Genomic DNA, 23,920 nt, shown 5'->3' with positions numbered 1-23,920 from the left:
GGTTCTGGTTTTTATGCCTCCCCCGCGGGTGGACAAATTACTACCTAGATGTTAGTTTGAGGATGCTTTAGTGAAAGGAAAGCCCCCTCCTCTGAAGCATTTCAGAAGAAACCCTGGGTTTCTTACTGCTACATATTTAAAAGTGAAAAGGTGACACGAATCCATAATCAGCAGTTCAGTTTGCAGGATTTTTATGGATGCACACAAACATTTTCCTGCACACTTTAGCATCACAAAGATGCTCTTAATTTACCATTTCCTCTGTGGCAGTATTAAATTGTCCACAAAATAATTCACAGCTGTGAAGGTATCATGTGTTGCGGTGCAGCTGCGACTTTATGTTTGCAAATGTAACCCTCTCACACATAAGCCTAAACTATGATTCATATGCACACACATCTGCAGATTCACAGTTGCACATTCACTAAATTGGTCTCTCGCAAGCTCAAAAACAGAAGTTGGATATGCAAACAAAGCTTTGCAGCTCAGCACCATATGGCAGGGTTGTCAATCTAGAATGAAGGCATGCCGAGCATGCTTTGAGTGTGCCATGTAAGGTGGTGCACAACGCTGTGTGTTTGATGGGCTGAGCAGTATTATGAGAATTATATGAAATGTCATAGTCACAGACAGATAAACAAACACACAAACCAACTCACCAATTACACATTTTTGCTGCTGTTTTATGTATGCATGAACACAACATGCAAACACTATTATTCCTCCATATACCCATGTTCTACATATTATTTAGTCACTTTAAAAAAAAGCAGGCTAAGCTTATTGCTACTGCCAATTATGTTCTAAATCAGTGTTGCGCCTGTAACACAACAGTCTAAAAGAATCATCAAACACATTTTACAGCCATACCATGTAACATTCTGACCACTTCATCAGAGTGAAAGACTTGTCTAAATATTTAAGCAAGTAATGGTTTAGTTTTCGAAGGCTATATGCAATGAAAATCAGCTCCTACACAAAATAGATATAAGGCAGTTAGGGTTGTCATTGTGCCTGAAACCTGGCGTAACAGAACTAGAGACTCTATGCATCAACACCAACATTTCCTACTGTATTTAGCTAAAATAAGCATTTATATTTGCCATTTCGCCCACGGCCCCAAAATGCATTCAAAGGAAAACATGTACGAATTCATGACAGATGCCCCCTTAACTGCTAAAGAGATAATACATTAGTCATGCATCGCCCCGGGCTTTGCCTTGAAAATAATGAAATCAAGTCACCAGCTGATTAGGGTGGAGGACACACACATTCACACACATACAATTACATGTCTTTATCCTGATCCTATGTTTATTTATCACTATACTATTAAAAAAAAAAGGATTAAAGCTTAATTAAGTCAGTATCTTGCAAGAATGTACCCTATCAGACCTTTACCTGTTGCCTGTGGTCTTTGATCTCCACCATATATCAACTTGAAACTGAATATGCTTTTTATTTATCTGGTTTTAGTTCAAGTGAGTGGTTCATGTTCACAGTGTGTTTGATCCAGCCAAATAGATGATTAAGCCCACATGTTGTTTAGCTGCTGTGTCCTGTAGACCTCTGCTTAAATGTTTGTGTGCTGTTTGTGAAGGCAGGCGGTATCTTCATGGGGAACTGATTGCAGAGGATTAGATTGTGATTACCGAAGGGGTGGGGAGCAGAGGCAGGGATTGAGGAGAGAAAAAGGTGACAGTGTAGCAAGGTGAAATGTAGAGAGGAGACTGCAGAAATACAATATCATCATGCTGGGAAATACGGTGCAGTTTGTGCTGAAATCATGGCCAGCATGAAGGATTAAAACCATCATCTTTTTTGGAGAAGTAAATATTTGTGTGTTAATTAATTTAGAAGGAGGTGTTCAGGATCTGCTTCTGATTTAATACAGTTATGTGGATTTGGTGAGAAACCTAAGGCACCAGTGCCCAGTTAGACCAGTGGAAGAAATCCAAAATAGTTGTGTTTTTGACTGAAAACCACATTATTACACAGGGTGAGTGAGGTCTGTGGCTCTGATGTCAGCCTGTCTGCCTGTGCCAGCTGGAGAACGTGACCCTGAAAATAGAAAAAGTGGGAAACAGAGAAAAGCTGGAACATTTGTTAGTGACTCTAAGCTGGAGACTTATGCCAGGAGCCACAGAGTGGAGGAGCCAGGAGAGATGGAGGTAGCGACAGACAATAGAAAGAGAGGCAGAAAGAAATAGCTCTTATATGATGCTGAGTAACATTTATGAGTTTCTAAATTGCTGAGTTCACAAGCTTCTGCTTTTTTGGGGATTCTACTTTTAGACAGCCAGTAGAGCTTAAGTGCTTCTGCTCAGGGAAAAAAATAACATATGAGCTCAATCTTCCCAAATTCAACTAGTCCCTGTGAAGAAGGCTATATAAACTGCACACAGCCATATGAACCACCAAGGAGAGTAGTTTGGAATTTGCTGCATCTTATCATTTTTAAGGACTTTTTTTTTAATTCCCACTCTGTAAATTGCATCACAAGGGTAATACATCTGCCACAGACATATCCAGATACTGTATATACTCTGACGTCCCTCCATCCTATGAAAACCATCAGCTTCACTTTGTCTCTTTGTCTCTACCATATTGTGTGTGATAGCAACAGTTGTGGTGCACTTTTTAGAGAATAATAGTTGACCCAGTGTTGTATTTTATCAACGAGACAGATGGTTTGTGAGGCAGGCAAGATGCATAACATAAGTTACTGAGAAAGTCATATCAAAGTTATAGGTTTAGTTATGTTTTAAATCAGTAATGTGAACTGATGGAAACTGTTATCATTACAAGTAAAAAATCAGCCGATTCCAATTTGACTTCATAATTCAGAATTGTCTTGCTCTGCCAAAATGTGTTAAATATGATTATAATAATAACTGTGGACTTTTTTTTTCCTTTTTATCTCCTTACTTTTCAGTGTATTTCTTTTCCTGTTATCCTGTAAAAAAGGTCTTTGCACTGCTTGTGTATAGTCCATACTCAATGTGTGTGCATGCATGTCCTTTGACACTATCTCCTACACTTGTTGCTATGGAAACAGTCAGTGCCTGCCTGTATGTGTGTGTATTTCACAAGAAGACCTCAAAATAGAGCCTGTAGCAGGTCTGGTCAGGGGGAGTGGGACTTCATTCTGACCTCTTCCAAGCTCTCATATAATTCACTTCTTCATGCCCAGCTTCCATCGTTGACACACTGTTTGATGCTCCAGGCAGTGTCTGAGGAAGCCAGATAGGACAGTTGGCTTACCCAGGGCAGGAGCCAGGACAAATGGGGTCAGGTCCAAGGCCATCGGTCCCACCACCCGGCAATCCTGCTTCCCTCCTCCATCACTTATCCACTGTCTGCCTTTCATGCCACAGTCACTGTTCCAGCTTTAATTACCTGAAAGCAAGTAAAAACATCCTGACTCTAGAGAGAGGACTTGTGAATGAGTCTTTAGTGTGTGTGTGCTGCTGTGTGTGCTTGTGTGAACAAGTTGGAACATGTTCTTGCATGGGAACAAGACATTTATCTGAACAGCTCAATACTCTCTTTCACACAGACACATCCCCTTCACACACATCCTGACCCCAAGCAGCCAACCATCCCCACCCACCTCTCCCTTGTTGCCTGAGTTCTCATCCTCTGGGCTCCCATCCCCCTCTACAAGCACATCAGGTTCCTTCTGGTTCCCTTTCTGGTTCCTGACCAGCGGGGCTATCTCTGGATGGCCGGCGGTTCCTCTCATTCTGCCGACCCATTGTGTACTGAGTTGGGCAGGGCCCTGGGCCCCGGTGGCCGGGAGGGGAGCCAGGAATGGCCGGGTTCCTGTTGCTGTACTAGTTAAAGGAACTGTGGCACCATTTCCATTAGTCCTGCATAACTGCTGTGAAACGGATTTTAGGGCTATTTTTGTGGAAAATGTGAGCTGCTTCCTTCGTTTTGGGAAAGCTGTGGCTTCGATAAGGCGAATTGGTAGTTTAATTGGTCGCCTTGAGTGTTTAAATAACTTAATAAAACAATTTGTTCCACAACTATTACAGGAGAAATGTGTGTTTTGCATGTAGAAAATGAGTGACTTTTCTCTGGATAAGGATTTAGCAGGAGAAAGACATACAGTTGTGAATGAGAAGCAAAAAGATTTATAAGTGAATATAAGAAATGGCAGATTAATGAAAATTATTTTAAAGAAAACTGTTTCTTTTATCAATATATTTCTAAGTCAATTCAAATTTCAAAGTTTAAAAATCATTCTGTTTTACTGAGAAAAAGACAACAATATTTTATTTGATCCCAACACGCTTAATACCTCAACAAGCTGTGATGTCAATCGTCAGGGGGAAAAGTAGCCTAAAAAAATTCCCTTCTTGTCTCTTCCTCCTTATAACTGAGTCAAAGTGAAGCATACTCACCCTGTATTATCTATGTTGTCAGTAAAGAGACATTTGAATAACTGTACACAAATTAGCATTTGCTTCAAAGGGACATTAGTTTAAAGAAACACACACATTATTTATCACACATGCACAGCCGTGACCATCATGCCTGGCGGCAGCTCTCCCTGTAAGCAGTCCACTCTGTGCTTGGCTCACTGTGGAGAGAAACGCTAGCTAGTGCACTTGGTTAATTATGACTGCCAAGCCAGGCTGTCACAATGATTCACTGTGGAAAGAGAAATAATTGGAGGATCAAGGAAGGAAGCGAGTTGGCAGGTGTACAGATGTATCGTTAGCGCCACCTACTGACACAGAGAAAGCTGAGTGGCAAACCCTCCTCAGGAGAGGATTTGATTTTGACAAAGTAGCTGTTATTCCTTATGTATTCTCATCTGCTGTTTTCAAATGTTTCCTCTCTCTCTCTCTGTAACTCCTCAGTCTTTCAGCACCCTGGCTCTCCTCCTTCTCGCCTGCTTTTCTTTTTTTCTATTATTGTTTTCTGCCTGTCACCACTTTCTCTTTCCAGTAACAGTTGTGATATCTTGTGTACAGTCATGACAAATCAAGTGATCCATTCATCTCATGTCATCTCTGTTTCTGAGAGCTGTAATTGTGCATGCTTCCCTCTCCTCTTCCCTGTCTCATGTCTACTTTGTCATCACAAAGCTGATCTGATTGGATCTGGGCCAAATCACCCAGTGATGGACAAATAGATGATGGATGAGTGTGAGGATTTAACGCCCTGACAAGGGTTGCCTAAGCTGAGATAAAATAGGGTTATATGCTTTTGTTTTCATGATGTAGATACTTGAAATACACTTTTTGGTTTTAAAAAGGTTACTGAAAGAGTTTACTGTGTTTGCTACAACAGAAATCAAGCCCCAGATCTAACAAAATGTTTTCTATATAAAAATGAACAACTAATCAGAGGTAGCAAATGCTTTAGAAAGCTGGGAATTCAACAGCACACCCACTCACTTACTGACAAGCATATTCACCAAAAGGTCTGCACACATGTATACACCCGTAACAAAAAATTAAATAAATAAAAAAAGTCATTTGTTCTACCTCATTAGCATGTATTGTGCCGAACGGGTGTAACACACGGTGAAAGGTGAAATGGGTCCACCAAGAATAGCACACCAGTCAGGCAGAGAAGAGGAGAGGAAAAGAAGAACAGGGGAGGAGGGGGATGGAGGAGGAGGGGAGGAGAGTGTCCAGATGGCTGGGGACCTGCTGCACACATAGGGAGTCTCTTGCTTGCTTATATATATATATATATATATATATAAATATATATATATATATATATATATTTATCATACACTGCTGATTGCATCTTTTCGATTATACTCATTTTTGCTGTCTTTCTGCAGCCCTTTTTCTTGCTCATCAACATGCATAAAGGCCAAGTCTGTGTGTCCTCCCCTCCTCCAGAATTGTTGCTCACTTGCAGCTATTGTGCACATGCACACACACACGCACACACATATGTTCTCAGAGGTAACGTGCTACCAGGAGGCAGTGTGCAGTTCAGTGCAGCCCAGTGAAGCTCCTGCTGAAGCTCACTGCTCTTCCAGACAAGCCAGTCACCTTCCCTCCTCCTTTGTCTCTCTTTCAGTTATCTCCTCCTTTTTACGTCACCCTTTCTCCCTCATCATTGACTTCTGTTTCTCTATAAGTGCCTCACCTGTCTTATTAAAATGTACATTTAACAGAGTGAGTCATGGCTGCTGATGGACTCTTAAGTAGCAGCTTGCAGTGGACACATTATTTTTTCATTTTGGACAGCTTTCACATATCTTCCTTCTCCATCTTTATAACTGGGGTAGGACTATGTGTGATACAGAGGATTGAGATTGTTTCTGGTTAGTTGCATCATATAAAAAAAAAAAAATCCAAGGCCATTTTTGGTCACAGGGAGGAAGAGTACTGTCGTTTTCCCTGATGTTCCCTTCCCTTTCTCTCAGTGTTACACTATGTACCACTGCCAGACTATCTGCTCATTTATCTTTCCATCTGTGTGTGTGTGTGTCTGTGTATCAGTGTGCCAGTCTGTCACTGACTGTCTCTCTCTCTTATCTGTCTTGCCTTGATTCCATCCCTCCCCCCTTCTCCATCCCTTTTCTCTACACTTTTGCCTCTTTGCCGGCATATCTCCTAGACTATGTCTTCCTAGAGTGTCTGCTTGGGAATGACTAATGGTCTCCACTGGGGTGTAAACTCTGTGAGGTTCAGTGTATTCTTTAGGCTGTCCACACACACACATGCACTCTTAGAAGGCACATAAAGATGGAGTGGAGGCAGACATGTCTGGGTGTGTGCGATTATGTGGTGTAAATCCATGTGGTCCAAATGTAACCCTGCATTTATCTACATCCGTTTGCTTTGACTCTTTTTTTCTGCACATCCCTCTGTGATATTTAATCTGCACATGCATAGTGACCAGAGGTCCCCACGGGTCTTCAGCATGTGTCTCTGTAAGAGCGAGAAAGCATTTTCTGAGTGTGTTTCACTCCATCACCCTGCTATTCAAGTGCAGCTCATTGACTCGTCATTGAGTTGGCCGTCTAAAGGCCCTTTGAGTTTACCAAGTCTTCCACAAAAAAGTCACTCCCACTGGTTCTTATAAAACTGTCAGCCCCCACCCCCACCCACCTACACCCCCCTTACATGCACACACTGGATGATACACTCATGATGTCTCAATCCCACACAAAATAGTCTTGATGCTCCATTGAAATCCCCTTAGCAAAACGTTTTTTTCCTCATCAACATTGTGTAAGTATTCAGTCTGTTAATGTGCCTGTCTGCTCTGAATTAAATCACATACATCAGACTTTCATAGGTTGTATGGTGGGCATTGTAGTAAAAACACAAAAAGAGGGAGATCTATGTGTGATGTGCTGCAAGCTTTCTCAAAGTTGGTGTTGCACCTTCCTGAAAAAAACTGGCTTGTTTAATTCTTGAATAAAGCTTCTTGATGCTCTTTCGCATGCTTTCAGAAACAGAGAATGATTTAACCCAGCACGACTCATATCCCATACAGTTGCAAATGTGGTATTTGAAATGCTTGTGCCTCCAGTGCGTTTGTCCCTTTTTTACAAAAGTGTGCAAATAGCAAGGGGTGCTATTGTTGCAAACAGGTGAAATTACAGGTATTACAAAATGTAGACCAATGCAAACAACTATCCACTGTTTGGCTGTGCAGGTTTGCAAAGCTTTTGTAGCTGTCGGTTGGATTATGTGTTTTGGCAAGCTTTGTGATTAAGTATTTGTTTTGTTGCCTGCGTCTGCTGCTGTTATTGTGTGTTTTTGTTGTGGATGAGATGCTGAAAGTGGGACTGAGTCCACACAATCTGGGACAGAGGAGTTTAGATAAATGATTTGAAAAGAGGCATAAAGACCCTGCAACAGCACGCTTTCACACATTCGAGGTAATGTCCTTGCTTCTACCTGTGAGCCAGTGAAACCAGATCAGATAAAAAAAGGAAAGAAAGCTCAGCTTCACTGACAGATCATGTTGTCTGACTGGCTTCGGTTGGCACAGTGTAGCAAGGCAGGTCTTCCTGGCACCACTGTTGGATATAATCAATAACAGATCTCCAATTACTATAGCTTAACTGCTTATTGAATAAACAAAATCCATGACATCAATGTCCGCTTATGAAGGAACTGGAAGCTTTAAAAGAAAGTCTTCATTTATGTGGACTTGAGTAATTTTAGGGGTGTTAATATCAGGAGAGTTTGTGAAGCTATTGCTGTTGTTTATAAGCACACACACACGCAAACACATATTCTCACTCTCATCTGTCTTATTGTATTTCTTTTCCCTTCCTTTCCCTCCTCCATTACTGGCATTTTAAGCAGCACACCAGGGATCATGAGTGTTGTCGTCTTGCAGTAATGTTGAGATGCTTTGTCTCTTATCCTCACTGCTGTGAGCAGACACACACACATACACACTCAGAGGGGATGTAAATGCAGTTAAAAGGAGGATCAGGGGAATTTTTTTTTTTGTCCTTTACACTCCTGAACCTGAGACAAGAGATTGTGTGTAAGTGTGGGCGCCTGTGTGGGTTTGCATGTGTGCAGATGCCTGCAAGCTGACAGGGAGTGAAAGCACAGACATATGTTAATCAGATGTTGCAATGATGGCAGAGCAGAAGGAGAGAGAGGGGGAGAAAGCATTGAAAGGAGAAATAAAGAAGTAAAAAGAAACAAGATTTTTGCAGATGGGGTGAGAGGAGAGAGAAAAGCGTGAGGCTTGGTGGAGGGTGAGAGATGCAGAGAGGAGAAATGAGACTTACAACAGTGGAAATACAAGAAATTCAGTTTATAAGCACAAAACCGAATGAAGAAAAGCAATACATCCGTCAGTTTATTTGGACTTAATGTTAAATATTAACAACAGTCATATGCACTGATTTGTTTGTTAGTTTAGTTTATTTCAGCCCTGCACCATCATCTGATAACTGCCTTAAAAAGTTCATGAATAAACCCAGTCTGAACTGTAATTCAATAGATAAAATTACTTTGTGTTTAAGTACATAAGTACAAGTGTGTTCACAATGGCAGGTACAGCTACACTACCGTTCAAAAGTTTGGGGTCACTTCCCTTTTGAATCCCATGGCAAAGTGACCCCAAACTTTTGAACGGTAGTGTGCATGCATCTCAGAGAGCTCTTTGTGTGTTTGGTGTTAAACCATTTTCTTCACTGCAGTATCAGATGTGCAGCTAGAGGCTTGACAATGTGGCAGATTGTGTGACAATCAAGGTTAAATGATGCAGTTGTCTTTTCCTGGAAGTGTGAAACTTACCATGTTTAACATGAGACAACTTCACTCTGTCAAACTTGATGTTCTGCATACTGAATACAGTATACTGTCAGAATGCGGTGAAAGTGAGGACCCAAATCCAGACAGTAAAGGCAGGAAGCAGAATGATGCTGTAGACTAAGATTTAATCCGGAACTCAAAACAGGAACTGAGACATGACATGGATGAACATAAGGACCTGACAAAGACAACTGAAAATCAAGGGGTATGTACATATATACACAGAGGGAGTAAAGAGGAACAGGTGAAGTGAATGAGAAATCAGACCAGGTGATCTAACAAGCCAGGAACAGAAAACACAGAGCACATAAGGGAAAACTACAAACTCAACTAAACATGACCAAACCAAAGAACCAAACCATGATCTAAACAGAAACTAAACATGACAAACACCAGACTACAAACCAAGATCATGAAACATGACAGTATACAGTAGAACATGCTCATACAGCACCTGAAATGAGATGCATGAGATGTGAAAAGGGTTATTTTTTTGTGTTGAATGCACAGGGGGTTATCCAAACTCTGCACAGAACGGTTCCTCTCAGCAGCCTTAAAGGATCTTTCCACACAATCTTTTGCTTTCACAGTCTATAATGTTATGGTTTTACTTTAATATAAAAGTAATGATTTGGTACTGTGAGCTTTCTATTTTTTTTTTTTAGTGTGTGTGTGTGTCATCAAAGATACATTGATTAAATAGATTGATATATTGATTATTTTTCCAAAAATAGGAAGGCTTCTTAAAAATAGTGTCAGCTATTTATATAGCTGCTTACAGTGTATTTATGCACATTGTTGTTATGCAAGCAGGTCTAACATGAACACGTACTTAGGTCCTGTGTCCATAGCTTGTAAATAGCTTTATTCCAGGATTTTCTCTCAGTGTTCTCAGAAACTTTTTTTTCCTGTGGGTACTCTGTACTGGGTATTTTCTTACCCATTTCTATTTAGATTTTTTTTCTGATTTCCAACAATAACTGGCAAAGTTTTAGTGAGGTTTGGTTGCATATCATTGTGGAGAAATTAGAAGGGGTGTTGCGATCTGCAAACTGGAAAACAGTTATTTCCATTTAAAAGTGATTATTACTTAAGTTAATCTACATTCACTGAATTATTCACTGTTTATGTCATGTAATGAAAGCCTGCTTTGTTTTTGATTTCTTCACTGTTTTAGCTCTGATAGTTAGCTATAATCCATCAAGTTGTTGCTTTTCAGTATCATTTTAACATTAGAAGAACATAGAACATTATAACGTTCTTGGTGCTGGAAGAAGGTGGATGCTTTTCAGGAGAAACCATCTATTAAAATTACTACATTTTGTAGTCAATTTAGGCATTTTAACATATTGGTATATATATACAAAGCCAGAAGAAACATATTTTATTCATATTGTCCATACTGACACATAAAGTCTTAATTCAAAGCTTTTTGGTCTGATAATATAGAACCCTGACCTGGTGTGAACAAACACAGAGAGCAAATATGTTTGCAAAGAGGAGAGGAAAAAAAATACCTCATGAAACAGATATAACAGAGAAATAGAAAAAAAACATTATTGAAAGGGAGAATCCAAGTGGAAGAAATGAAAGAAGAGGCGAGATGTGGGCCATTTCCACTCAAGAGAGTTCAGAGGGGGTTGCAGAAGCAGCAGACTACTGCTCCAAATGGATTTTCCTTGTTTGTAATGAGGCTACCTCTTGCAGAGCATGTGGTATCTTTAAGGGGTGTTGGGTGGAGAGAATTACAGGAGAGGGAAACAGAGATAGAGTAGTAGCGAAATGGTTGTAAGTTGTAAGAAGAAGGTACCAGTGAGAGAAGAAATCAAGAAAAAGAATATGAACATGGTTGGAAAAATGATGTCATAGACGTTTCTGTTGGTGCAAAGCCAGAGGAAGGAAGAAGGTAGGGGAAGAAAGGTGGTGGCCAGTGAAGGAAAATGTATGAAACACAGAGTAGAAAGGAGAAGGGAGATTTGTGATTCAAAGGTATTACTAATGTTGTTCTGTTGAGTGGGAAAATAATCCCTTTGTGGTTTTCCAAAATCCAAGCTGTTAAAGAGTGAAATGCACATAAAAAATATTAAGATAAACAGAATAACATCTGGAGAAATATTTTTTTTTTTTACTGTTTTGATCAAGTAATCTAGTCACCTGAGGCGCATATGAGCCAATCCAGCAGCAAGAGAGCATAAGCTGCATGCAGGAAACTTGTTTTTTTTCCTTGGCCTTCATTTTCAAACAGTGGTTCAGAGCATTTAAATGAGAAACATATGAGAGAGAGCTTCACCCAAGGAAATACTCTGTAAAGACAGTGACCTGTTTTAGCTTTTCTTTGATGTGAATTCCACAGTTCTGCACTCATGTTACCTTCCCACTTCTCTTCTTCGTTCTTATTTTACCCTTCTGTCCTTTTTACTATCATCAGTTTAAAGTGCTCTTGGCACCAATTCTTCTCCTGCATTGGTTTTTACTCTTTTTCAATTCCATGCACTTTCCTCTGAAGAGGAACACTGTGTAATAAAACTGAGATTGATATGTATATATGTAAATATGTATATAGTTTGTCCCCACAACCTTACTTTAACTTTTTTTATGCATTGGGGTTAATAGAGGAACAGGGGTTGCTGTCTTGTTCCATTTAACCTAAAAAAAAATACACATGAAGCCTCAATGCGCAGGTGGTCATGAAATAATGCAGTGATCTGTGGCTTGAAAATTCATCCAAAAAGAGAGAGGGGACAATGGGAAGGGACAGTTTAAGGAAACTTAGGAAAAGGACGGAGTTTTTATGAGAACGAAAACAAGGGCAGAGAATGAAGCACAGGGAGAAGTCAGAGGCAGCGCACAGATGGTGAGCTGTCAGCGGCCGGCTGTGCGTGTGCATGTGTGCGTGTCTGTGTGTAAGTGTGCAGTGCTCATACCATACATATTTGGGGATGCTACATGAATGTAGAGTGCATGTCTGCCCTTGCTTTCTTGTGTGCATCCATGCATGCATGTGTCTGTGTGCCCTCTGAGCTGAGGAGAGGTACAGTATGTGCGCAGAGCTGTTCTACCCAGATGGCATTGGCAAACAGACACTACAAGGCTGGCAGAGTTGGCACAGATACCCAGTGCACAGTTGGCACTGCCAGCCACCATACTTTCCCCTATGTACTGGGGCAAGAGTACCTGCTGCCAGCATCCTGAGCTCATTGACTGACTGTCTAGCTGCTGACTTACTCTACTGTTAAACTTTCACCGTTTTTGATCTCACTTTGACCCTGCATGAATACTAAACCTCCCATTTTCAAGGTCTCATTGTGCTGGAGCAGCCCTTTTTAAATCAACAGATGCATTTACTGAAAAGGAAACACACTCAAGCCGTGAAGCATTATCAAATTGCCTGTCACAAGAATTCACATCACACCTTATGCATTTCAAATGGCTTCAGCAGTACACAGCTGCTTTGTAATCAATTCTGTTGCTTCTATTGTTCCACCAAGAGCCTTCATGTCTTAATTTCACTGTCAAATAACCAAACAGTGATGTGTCTTAACAGACTCCTATGATCATGCTGATCTATAGGCCTCTGCTGGCAGTTTGCCAGCACCGGAGGCTTTCCAGCTGAATGCCTTGATGTTTTCCTTGTGTGCATGGAGAAAACAAGCAGAAACATACAGTGCTGAATAGCTACTGAGAATAAAGGGCTGTATTAGTGTGTGTGCTAATGTATGTTTGTGTGGCAGAAGCACAGGAATGCAGAGGTCTATCTACATCTGGGCTTTATTCACATGGCAAAACCAGGAAGTGTAAATTAACCATGGATATACGCATGTGTTTGTGAGTCTATAAGTATGCAGCCTCTAAATAAGCAGCTGTGTAAGCTGGAGTGTGTGCCAGGTCAGGAACACTTAAGCAGAACCAAGACACTATGGCAGCGTGCATGTGTTTGTGTCTGCATGTGTGTCTCTATTCTGGAGCATATGTAAGCGTGTGTGTCAAAGTGTGCTTGTGTTTGTGTTCTTGTGTGTATGGACGAGGGAGAGCTGGGAGTGGGGAATTTGGCCACCCATCTGTGCTAGGCTATTTTGCTACTGTTTCTGCGGGCACACACAAACACACACACGCACTCACACACACATCGACACACTCACACATGCAGAGCACTGTGCCAGGCAAGCTGTTCACTAGCTGGCGCTGGCAACGCTCCAGAGAGAGTGGTGGCATCCATCTGTAGCACCGGAGAGCGCTTGTGTGCGGATGTGTGCCTGAGCCTCTGTGTGTGTGTTTGTGTTTATGCTGCAGAAAAACAAAACAATGGATCTGTGATGAGGCTATTAGTAGTTTCAGTAATGGGTATGAGGATAGAGTTGAAATTTGTGTAGCATGAAAAGGTGCTGTTATTTGATGGAACGGTGATCTGAAGCAGCTCCTGCAGATTACAGCCTGCAAAATGCAATGAGACTACTACCTATGCACTTCTTTTCTTTTTTCTTACTTTTTCCATTCAACTAAGATTATAATGTTTGGATATTTACATGATATGTCACCACAAGCTGTCCAGGCACAGCATGCCTGCAAATTCAACCTGTAGTTGGCAAATGTATGTGCACATTCACACTACAACAGTCTACTGTGTAAACTAACTTTTTATTTTATAGACGTTTAATGTTGGCTTACTACAGCATAAAAATAACAGACGGTGCAGAGAGATATACAAAGCTGTTTGAGCTGCGTTACCTTTGGTATTTCCTGACAGCAGAAGTTTTCCACTTGCATTTCCCTCTTGCACAACAATAGACAAGTGCATATATATATATATATATATATATATATATATATATATATATATATAATTTAAAGCTTGTGACTGAACGCAAGCATTTCTAACACAAGTCATGAGTGTAATATTTACAGACCAGAGATTTGTGTTGTATTCTTTGTTTCTGCAGATGTTTGGATCTGATTTAGACTCAAATATGTTCTGCTGGATTAGCACAAATATCATTTCTCATGAAAAGTTGGAAAACATGTTACTTAGTAGGCTGACAGTTTCTTTTCAGAGCTCTGTCAGGCAAGATGATGATGAGTTCATAAGCTGCCCCTCCCTCTGCAGGCTTCTAGAATCTGGCCAGTCAAAACTAAGCATGTGTTCATATATAATAGCTTTAATATGATTAAAACAAAGTCAAAAGAAATTGTGCTGTTAGTGAGATTATTTAAACAAATCTAAAGGCTGTCTTCTGAGCTTTGGTATGCACCAGACATGTGGGCTGAGACCTCTGTTTTCAGGCAGACTGAGGTGTTCTCCCATTAAAACATACAGGCAATGCAGATAAAGGGTCCAGACATACATCACTTACATCTGTCGTGATGTTTCTGACATTATTGTGTATCAAATTTTGTTTCAGAATGTTTTCTTGCTCATGTTTATCTCACTTTTTGTGAGTGGACTCAGACAACTGCGGGCTGACCGGGAAGTGAGACAGTGAGAGGAGAAATGATGAGAGAAAAAAAAGCCAAAGAAGTATGTAATGGTTAGATGAAAGGGGACAAAGATGCATCTCTGACCTGGAATGGGTTGCCGTGGTACTGAATGTGTGTGTCAGTGTGTAGTAAAAGCCATTCCTCTGCTACCATCGCCTTCAGTCATACTTTACTCTCAGCCACTCAGAGCCATTAGCAAACCACTGTCACCATGTTATACACACATGCACACACACTCACACACAGTCTGTAAGCTTGGAAATGCGCTGATCCAAGGTCTCACCAGCCACCACTCTGGTGCTCTGCTCACCAGATGTGACTAAGAACCTGTTTTTGAACATCTTCACCTGCGGGGCAAAGGAGAGCGCGGTGGGGGAGAAGAAGAGGGAGTACAAAATGAAAAGGGAGAGGCGTTTTTTTAGAGAAGGGGGGTGAAGGGTAAAGGTTTTTTCTCTGTTTAACAAATCTGGTTTTACTTAACAGGGCCCTGGAACACATTTCATAAATTGCAGACATATTTTTTCAGAGCGGTTTTGGGAAAGATAGTTAACCGGCAGTAATTTCCAACACATGGCAGCCGTCATGTGATATTTTCAAAACACCAGAGAGATGAGCTTGTTCCCTCCTTTACTGCCGCCCCAGGAACCTTCCCTCTCTTACTGTTACCCTCTGCTCTCTTTTATTTTTCTGAGCTCGTCCTCAGCCTCTCACATTTGATTTCCCCATCTGTCTCTCATCAGCACTTAATGCTATCTCTTGATTTCAAACCCCTTCTTCGGCATCTTGGCTTCCCTTTTCCCAGTTCTTCAAGAACTGTTTTCCACATCTGTTTCAAACCTTCGTCCTCTCTTCTGTCTGTTTTCTTCTACTTGACACACAATAACTGCACTCTCAGTTAGCACCCACCCACCCCCCACCCCACCCCCATCAATCCTTCCTGCTGCTCTAAACTTCCATCTTTCTCCAAATAAAAGAAGAAAGCTTTTATGTAAAACATAAGTGTCTTTACTGTCTGTTGAAAATCGATTTTGCTTCTGCAGACAAGAATACGATGCTTTTAGCACGGACACACACATTTAAAGCTTGTAGCAGCCTAACAGCAGAAGTTTGAAGCTGACACTTGGTGTGTATCAATAAATAAAAGTGCACGTACTGTAGCAGCGATTTTGAATTGAAGAAAAGGCCCAAACTGTGGAACTTGCGCATATAAATTATTGCATTATTATTAGCTCTGACAAAGGGAAAGTGTTGCATTTATAGATATTAAAATGTTTTCCTCTAAGAAGGAGATTTTCATTCTGGACTATAGGATTTTTGTAGATACTGCCACTTTACTATTTACTACAGCAAAAAGCCAACCAATAAGCTAACACAATAGCTGTGTGTGAAGCCAAAGAAAGTAAAGCCATGTGCCATCTGCATCAGGAGGTGTGTTGAGATTTTTGTGTGGTGTAAATTCCTGACAGGGAAAATACCCTGATCCATTTGTGCTCACTTTGCATCAGAAATTAACTAAACTGTACACAGAAAGCCAAACATGGTTCACCAAGACTTACTCTATATTTCTTCTATATCATTCTATGTTTCCAAACAGCTCCATTTATATTAATATTATTATTATTACATCATTAGCTTCTGTAAAGGTTGAGCCCTGCTTAGCTCTGGAAAAATGTTCCACTAGTCCTGTGAAAATGGTAAATCATTCTGCCCCGCTCTTTGCCACACTTTACCTCCAGTTTCCTTTACCTCTCCCTGACCCCTTTCTTCCCTTCCTCCACCATCTTTTAGTGTCTGTATTTTTCTGTCACCCATTACCATAGCCCGTCTTTTCTTTTACAAGACCCTATAGTTCAATTTTGACTGGCAACAAGAAGTGGCAGGAGTGTGTTCGATTTGAGAGGATGCGTAACGGGTACTGTGAATCATTTTTATTGTGGCTTAAACACTTGCTTCCTCTCTTTCTGCAAGAGAGACTTTATTTCAACAGATGGGTAAAACAGACATTACTATAAATCTGTTTTTAACAGTTTTTTTTTAGCAGTAAGGGCTTCTGATGTTATATAACACATATGTTTCATTGTCCAGCATGTGTATGTGTGAACATGTTTGCAGCGTTTTGCAGGGTGTATTTAGTTCGTGAATTTCAGTATATGTGTGTTGATGTTTGTGCAACTGAACAGATGGTGTTCAGACCTTTGAGTGCAACTGAGAAATCTCCTTATGTTACCCTGAGAGAAAAAATGCAGATATGGTGCAAAATTCAAAGGACTGTCAGCATTGATCAGGAACAGGTCTGTTTGCATTGTGCCACAACTCTTTCACTATTACTCTCAGTCTATCAACGCAATCTCTGTATCGGTGTAATTAAGTTGGGATATTCAAAATCTAATCAAAATAATATATAGTCTGATCATTTTATAAAAAAAACCTTCATTCTGCATACTGCAGTTTCTCATGCCCTTATATTATTGTTTTATGTGCAACTTACTATGCAGCATTGTTTGCCCTAATATGGAATTCAGGATCCTCTTTCCTCAGGGTACAAAAGTCTTTCCACTAAAACTGAAACAAGCAAACCTTTTTGTCCTGATGTTACAGCTGGTCTCAGTTAACAACTTCAGCCTTGGTTGTGTTTTATGTTCATTTAGTACAAAACAACACCATATTGAATAAACATCTGGCCCCCAAGTTGAATAAAGTAAGTGCATGGTGATGTTTAACATTATATTTAGCTTTATTATCATTACCTAGTTACCATGACCCAGAATTCCTTCAAATAATCCATGGAAACACAATTTACATTTATTTATAACAATTTAGAAATATTTCATAATTTACATTCAAATATCTACAGAGAGGTTCGAACCAATAAACTATTCTGTGTAGTTTACTGTAAAACCGTCACCTCATTAAGTGTTTTTTTGTTTTGTTTTGTTTTGGTTTTTGCTTGATGAATATCACTAAGTACCAAGTTGACCACTTAAACTTTTACACATGAATGTTACTCTTGGACAATAATAGTATTTTGACATATTGGTGGAAACTACCCCCTCCTGTGGCTTTATGGGCGTTTTTGTACATGTTACTCCTCCATTGTACCCACAATGGTACGCATCACTGTGAGACAGCATTACGGAGTTTCATTTATAAGAAATGTAGAAAATCATGTAAAGTAATAAAGATATGAACTTATTTAAGTTACTTCTCATAAAGTGTGTTAATTTCAGTGCAAACGTAAAGTACGCTGTGCTCAACATCCCTGCATCATTCACTGCAATGCTGCTGGAGAGACAAGTGAAAGCACCAGCCATCAATGAACTTTACGGAACAATGTGTGATCATCACTTCTTCACAGATGGAAAAAGAAGAATATGTGGAAAAAAAGAGGACAGGGAATGGGGAAAAATGAGAGGAGAAGGAAGAAAAGGATGCATAGAAAGAGGAAGGGAAGAGCACTGACGCTTGTGCTTCTCCTTTCTGCATCCTGCATTTGCTGGGGAGGGGAATAAATAAGAGGATGGCAATTAGATGTGTGTGTATGAGGGAGAAAGAGAGTTGTGTCTTTTAGCGAGGAATGTGAATTCTTGCAGCTGTGTGTCTGTGTATGTGTTTGTGTTTTTGTGGGCTTGTGGTAGGGCGTTACATCCATACATCTTCTTGACAAGCGGGTGGAGTTTGATGGGACATGCTCTGCATACTGCTCCATCTGGCTGTGTGTATGTGTGTGTGTGTGTGTGTTGCTACTCTTGCATACAGATAGATTTCTCCTCGCTCTCTGTGTACTCAGTCTGAATCTCAAACACCCCACCTGTCCCTCAGCAGTGCTCTTTACCACATCTGGCCTTTCACTCTCTCTACTGTTATCTGTCTCTTGTGTCTGATCGCTGGTCCCCCTCTTCACGTCTGCACCCGACTCACTGGGCAACCACCACAAGCCACTATCAAGCCATCTCAGTATCACTTTATTGCCATTAGCTGCTCCCACTCTTCACAGATTATCGTATAATGTGTGTTGCTATCGCACACCCGGAGGCTTCATTCTGCACAGACATTGGCATGTTGTGGACATTAGTGCTCAATTTGCAGATTCCCTGCAGCTTCAGTGCTTCACGGTTTTCACTTCACCACCTACATATCAATGTGTGCGCATGAGATATTATACATATACAGAATATATGGTTTCCTATGCCTTTGCAGCAGAAGTGCGTCAGTCTAAATGCGCTTTTCCATTTAACTCCATAATGACAATAACTTATGTCTGACTAATACAACCTTGTGCTCAAACAGGCGCCAGTGCACCATAAATTGTTTATGTCACAGCCACCAGCTCTCAAAAATTCCCCAAGTGCCATTGAAATTCATTGTCATTTTATTGAAGAATGGGATTTGCTTGTGTGAAGTACTTCTAAGTGGCATATTACATTCCACTATTGTCACATTATTTCCTAGATCTCCAACAGTACATATGCAAAAACAGAGATGCATGCAAAGACAAGTATATGAAGAGTGTAATGGAGATGATTTGATTTTATCTCCTCATGACAAACTTTGAAGTCATTGTAGCCTCAACGGGTAATCTGAAACATCAAGCTCAATGTTGTCTTCATTTCATGAGGTGATTTGAATACAAAATGACCTCCTGGTTTTGTGTGTGATGATGAAATGTATAAGGGTTTGATACAACATTGTATTTTTGCTGTGAGCCGTGGGTTAGAAAAGTCCTCTCTGTAACACAGTGAACCGTTTCTCAGGGACCACGCTCCTCCTAGATATCATTCATTGCAACAACCTTGTTTTAGGCAAGTGATGTAACTTGCATGTAACCTTAGAAAAAGGCATGTATCTCAAGTCAGCGGGGGGATAAAATCTCCTTTCTTTGAGCTCGGCTGAAAGAGAGTATGAGCAACGGGGAGTGAACAGGGAAGAAAGGGAGAAAAAAGAAAGAGTGAGAGATTTTGCAAACAGTGAGGATCACGTAACCATGGACGATGCAAACGGGTGATGTAAGTGTGAAGACATACTTGTGAGTGGCAGATGGTTGTCCAGGGTCCTGCTCCGTTTCTGGGATTGATTAAAGAAGTTACAAACCGGAGTCAGTCAACTTTTGTGCCATTCTGAGTGTTTGGAGAGATTGGAGGCAGGTTAGCATTATTCAAATAGCTAATATTTTAAAATGACAGCAGAAAGTGAAGCTCAAAATACTGTTATGGTGGCTGGGGATTCTTCAGATGAGTCAAATGACAAACTTAATGGTTGTCTGTCAGTATGTGACAGAGTAGGCACTGCTTGGTCATGAAGGGTCACAGGCAAAATGTTCCTGACATTATGTAGACAAAGATTCAATTTGATGTCTATGTAATTACCTCTGACATATTCGATATGATGGCTGGGTAACAAAATGCAATGAGGCACCTCAACGGCAGGTATTCCCATGGGTTCAACTCTATCAAGCCAACTCTTCTACAAATATTTGCACTAAGAGCTCCTTTATGAAGTTATAGACAAAAGCATGCATGAAGTGGCTGCTGTGAGTCATTAATCATTGTCATCCACAAGCATGATCAATAGTTTTGGCACCTCTGCCTGCACAGATTGAATCAGCACACTCTGAAGAGGCTCTTCTATTCCCTCATATCTAATTGCTTCCTCTTCAACAACTGTTCTCATCCTCGTCAATCCATTAAGTGCCGGACAACAGCACTTCTGAGAAGTCGTAATGTGAGTTAGGTAAAGTCAAAGCACTCAAACAGTCCCTTTCCATTAAGGCTCCGCTGATCTATACCCATCCAGTCCTGGAGTACCATCGACTGGCTACAGATCTGATCCTTTCCCTATGATTTTGCGCAGACAGGACAGTAACAGGGCTAATAAATCGACAATAGATGTGCATTCAGCCATTAAATTTTAACAGATGTATTAGACTGAAGGAGATGCCCTACATTTCAAGGTTGTTTAAGGGTCCTTTTTCACCTGACTTATGCATGAGGAAGCAACTGCTTGATACTTCTCAGCCCTGCTCTATTGCTATAATAAAATGAGAGCTTGTCTGATTGTTTGTCTAGCTCTTTTTTATAGATGTGCTTTTTAAAATATTTTTTATTTTAACATATACATGCCTTATTTGCTCTTGAAAATGTGTAGCAAACAGGCATACAATGTGAGTTGTTTTCAATCATCTGCTTGAGTTGTAAGACATTTTTTTTTCACCCAAAACCAAGTGAATTGCTTTGTAGAGGGAGAATTGCCATTGATTCAAGCTGTTGCAGAGCAAATGGATGGATGCAGCCCATGTTGGTTCGTATGAAGCCATTGATTTTATTGCACTTATGTGCTGCACGGCCCCCTCAATCAAATCAGAGGCAGAGACGATGCTGTTTATAAGTCACACAAGGGTATACATGTGGGTTTGTGTGCAGGAACACATTATTGTTTAGATGCATGTCTGCACGGGTTTCAGACTAATTCATTCTTTATCTTTTATATTCTTTACCTGGGGGACTGCAGATGAGTTTCAAATGCTTTCTGGGTTTGTTTCTCTCATCTCCATCCAATCATAATGCGGACCCAGGTGTTATTCCCCAATTACAAGCCTGTAACCAAACTCATCTTCTCATACAAACCGCAGGGCTCCACACAAGAGTTCAGATGGATTTAAAGTGGTCATTCTGCTCCAAATATTCTTCCAAAAGTACTTGAAAATTATGCCCAACACTCCTGTTTATATAACCTGATGTGAACAAATAAAAGGAGACACTTACTTGTGCTTTCAGTAATTTTGTCTATCTATTTCTATATCTACTCAAAAAGATCCAAGTAATTACAGTATAATTCAGATCCTATTTTATGTCCGATGTAACAATTATAGATTATGCCAGAAATAACCACACAATTAAAAAAGGCAATATACAAATCAATGGAACGCATGACCTAAAAAATCCATTGAAACACAATAAGCACAACCATGTGTGAAATGGTGATTTTACTCCATTTAATTTAGGCTTGTTGAATAAGGTCTTGACTGGAAAATGATAAATTACCTTGGGTCCTGTCACTCGGCCATCTCTTTTAATGACCTTATATTTTCACAGATCATATTGTAGGCAGGCATACAGGATATGATAGCTGGCAGACAGAGGTAACACTATATATTTCCACAAGCTATTCCGCTATGTCCTGAGTTTGTAAAATAAATAGTCCGTACTTTTGTACGGTGGTGAAGCCAAAGTTGTAAACCTCTCACAGCCTGGCCAAAGTTGGTAGGGGGAGAAAAAAGGTTGTATGTTTGGGTGCATGTAGAAAAGGGTAGAGGAAGAAAGAAAAGACTTGGATAGTACCTCTTTTTTTTTGCCTGCTTTTTCTTTTGACTCCTCTTTCACCTCTTCAGCTTTCTGTTTTCCAAATCACATCTTTCCACTAATCTCTAATCTGTATCCATTCATTTTGCTCTTTGCAATTCATCTATTCTTTCCCCACATTTCATCACAATTCTCCATTGCCAAGCTAAAACTGAGTGTATGAATTATTTTTAACTGGATAACACATGAACAAATAATGTCCCAGTGACCCTAGATGATCTTAAACTCTGGTTTTCCGTTGTGGTAGAAGTCTTGCATATCACAGCAAGAGTAAAAAAGGGACACCTCCATGGTTAGAAGGCAGGACTTGGCCTGGAGAAGAAACACTCTATTACCTTCTCCTCTCTGGCTATATGGATTGGCATCTCGGGGAATCGTGGGAAATCCTGGAGAGTCGCTATATTTGCAGTTTGTCATTGTTCTTCATCGCAAAACAAAACAATAAAACTAGATCGTCTCAGGCTTCCTGTGCCAGACAATTTGTTCTAGTTATTCATGTGTGATGAGATGTATAGAGCTACTGAGAGCAGCTGCATCTGTTTAGAAACTATTTTCAATTTATTACTCCCCAGTCACATTAACCACAGTGAACTTTTAAAACCCAGAGAAGGTAATCATTAGTGTTCCTGAACAAGCAGGACATTTTATGTCATGCCGGTCATGACACAGTTTAGTTGGTTAGGATTTATATTGCATATCAGTTGTTTTACTATCTTGATTGTTTCACAGAGTTACACCATTCACCCTCTGCCTTCTTCTCAAAGGGTCAGCATCTACGTGAGAATAAACAAAGCTGCAGCAAATGTTCAGTCAAAAGCAGAGTTATGGAGCATTATTTAGAATTTCAATGACATCTCCATCCCTTACTCTCCCGCGAAGGCCAAGTTACTGTGACTAAAATCCTTAGTCATGGAGTACCTAGGCTGCTCCAGCAGGCCTAGCTAACAGGCTTAGACTATCCTGTCTCTTTCATTTTTAACTAATATTTACAGTATGCCACCCTGGATCTGAACAATCTAATGTTAAAATGCACTTTCTCTGTTCTTGGTATATTAAAGTAGGCAATAAAATAATGTCAAATATAAAAGGCAGCTTGCATATGTAACAGACATGAAATTTGCACACTCACAAACACACTTCAAAAATCTACAAAAGGGGCCCATCCTGTTTGTGGAACATGTATCGTTGAAACCCAGATTATAGAGGGATCATGCTTTTACTGTATATGTGTTTGCACATGCATCCACTACATGATTCCACCAAAGTCCTCATTGTCACAGACTGAACTTTTGTTTTCCTTGCAGCTCCTCCTTTCCCTCCTGTCTGTCCTTTGTCTTTTTTCCCCTCCACCCTTCTTCCTCTGTGCTCAATTTTTATATAATCTCCTTTTCACAATGTGCCACATTATGTGATAACAGTCTGTTGACTCAGTGATAGGCTTGTTACTGCTTTTGCCAAGAGATGTTGTGTATCTCCTCTTGCACAGTGAGGGCTCTGCCCTTGTGCCACTGCAGGACTCTGATAAAACCTTGTGGTTGTTCCCATATATTCTATATGATTTGTTATCTGTGGAGCACAAAGCAAATGAATTAGGTGAAAACAGGCATATCATCAGAGAAAATATTTTGATAAAAGTGTTATCTTGGAAATGTCTCCTTGCTGAGCAGATGTGAATAGTATCCAGAGATATAAGCATTAATGTGAGAGACGGACTGTGTTTACTAGTTTGAGTGTAATGAGCGCTGCGGTCATTAACTGGGGAGACTGTGTGGCCCTTCTGGGTGGCACAGATGGTGAGTGGAATGACTTGCAATGGATTTA

General features: G+C 40.4%; 1 protein-coding gene across 3 annotated transcripts in view; it reads left to right on the top strand.

The window, feature by feature from the left end:
* runx1t1 (RUNX1 partner transcriptional co-repressor 1) overlaps nucleotides 1-23,920 on the top strand; it is a 56,130-nt gene that overhangs the window by 8,783 nt on the left and 23,427 nt on the right. The gene's annotated exons all lie outside the window — the stretch shown is intronic.

This window comes from Melanotaenia boesemani, chromosome 17, assembly GCF_017639745.1.
Source record: "Melanotaenia boesemani isolate fMelBoe1 chromosome 17, fMelBoe1.pri, whole genome shotgun sequence".
NCBI classification, from domain to species: Eukaryota; Metazoa; Chordata; class Actinopteri; order Atheriniformes; family Melanotaeniidae; genus Melanotaenia; species Melanotaenia boesemani.
This window is presented reverse-complemented; position numbering and strand designations above follow the sequence as displayed.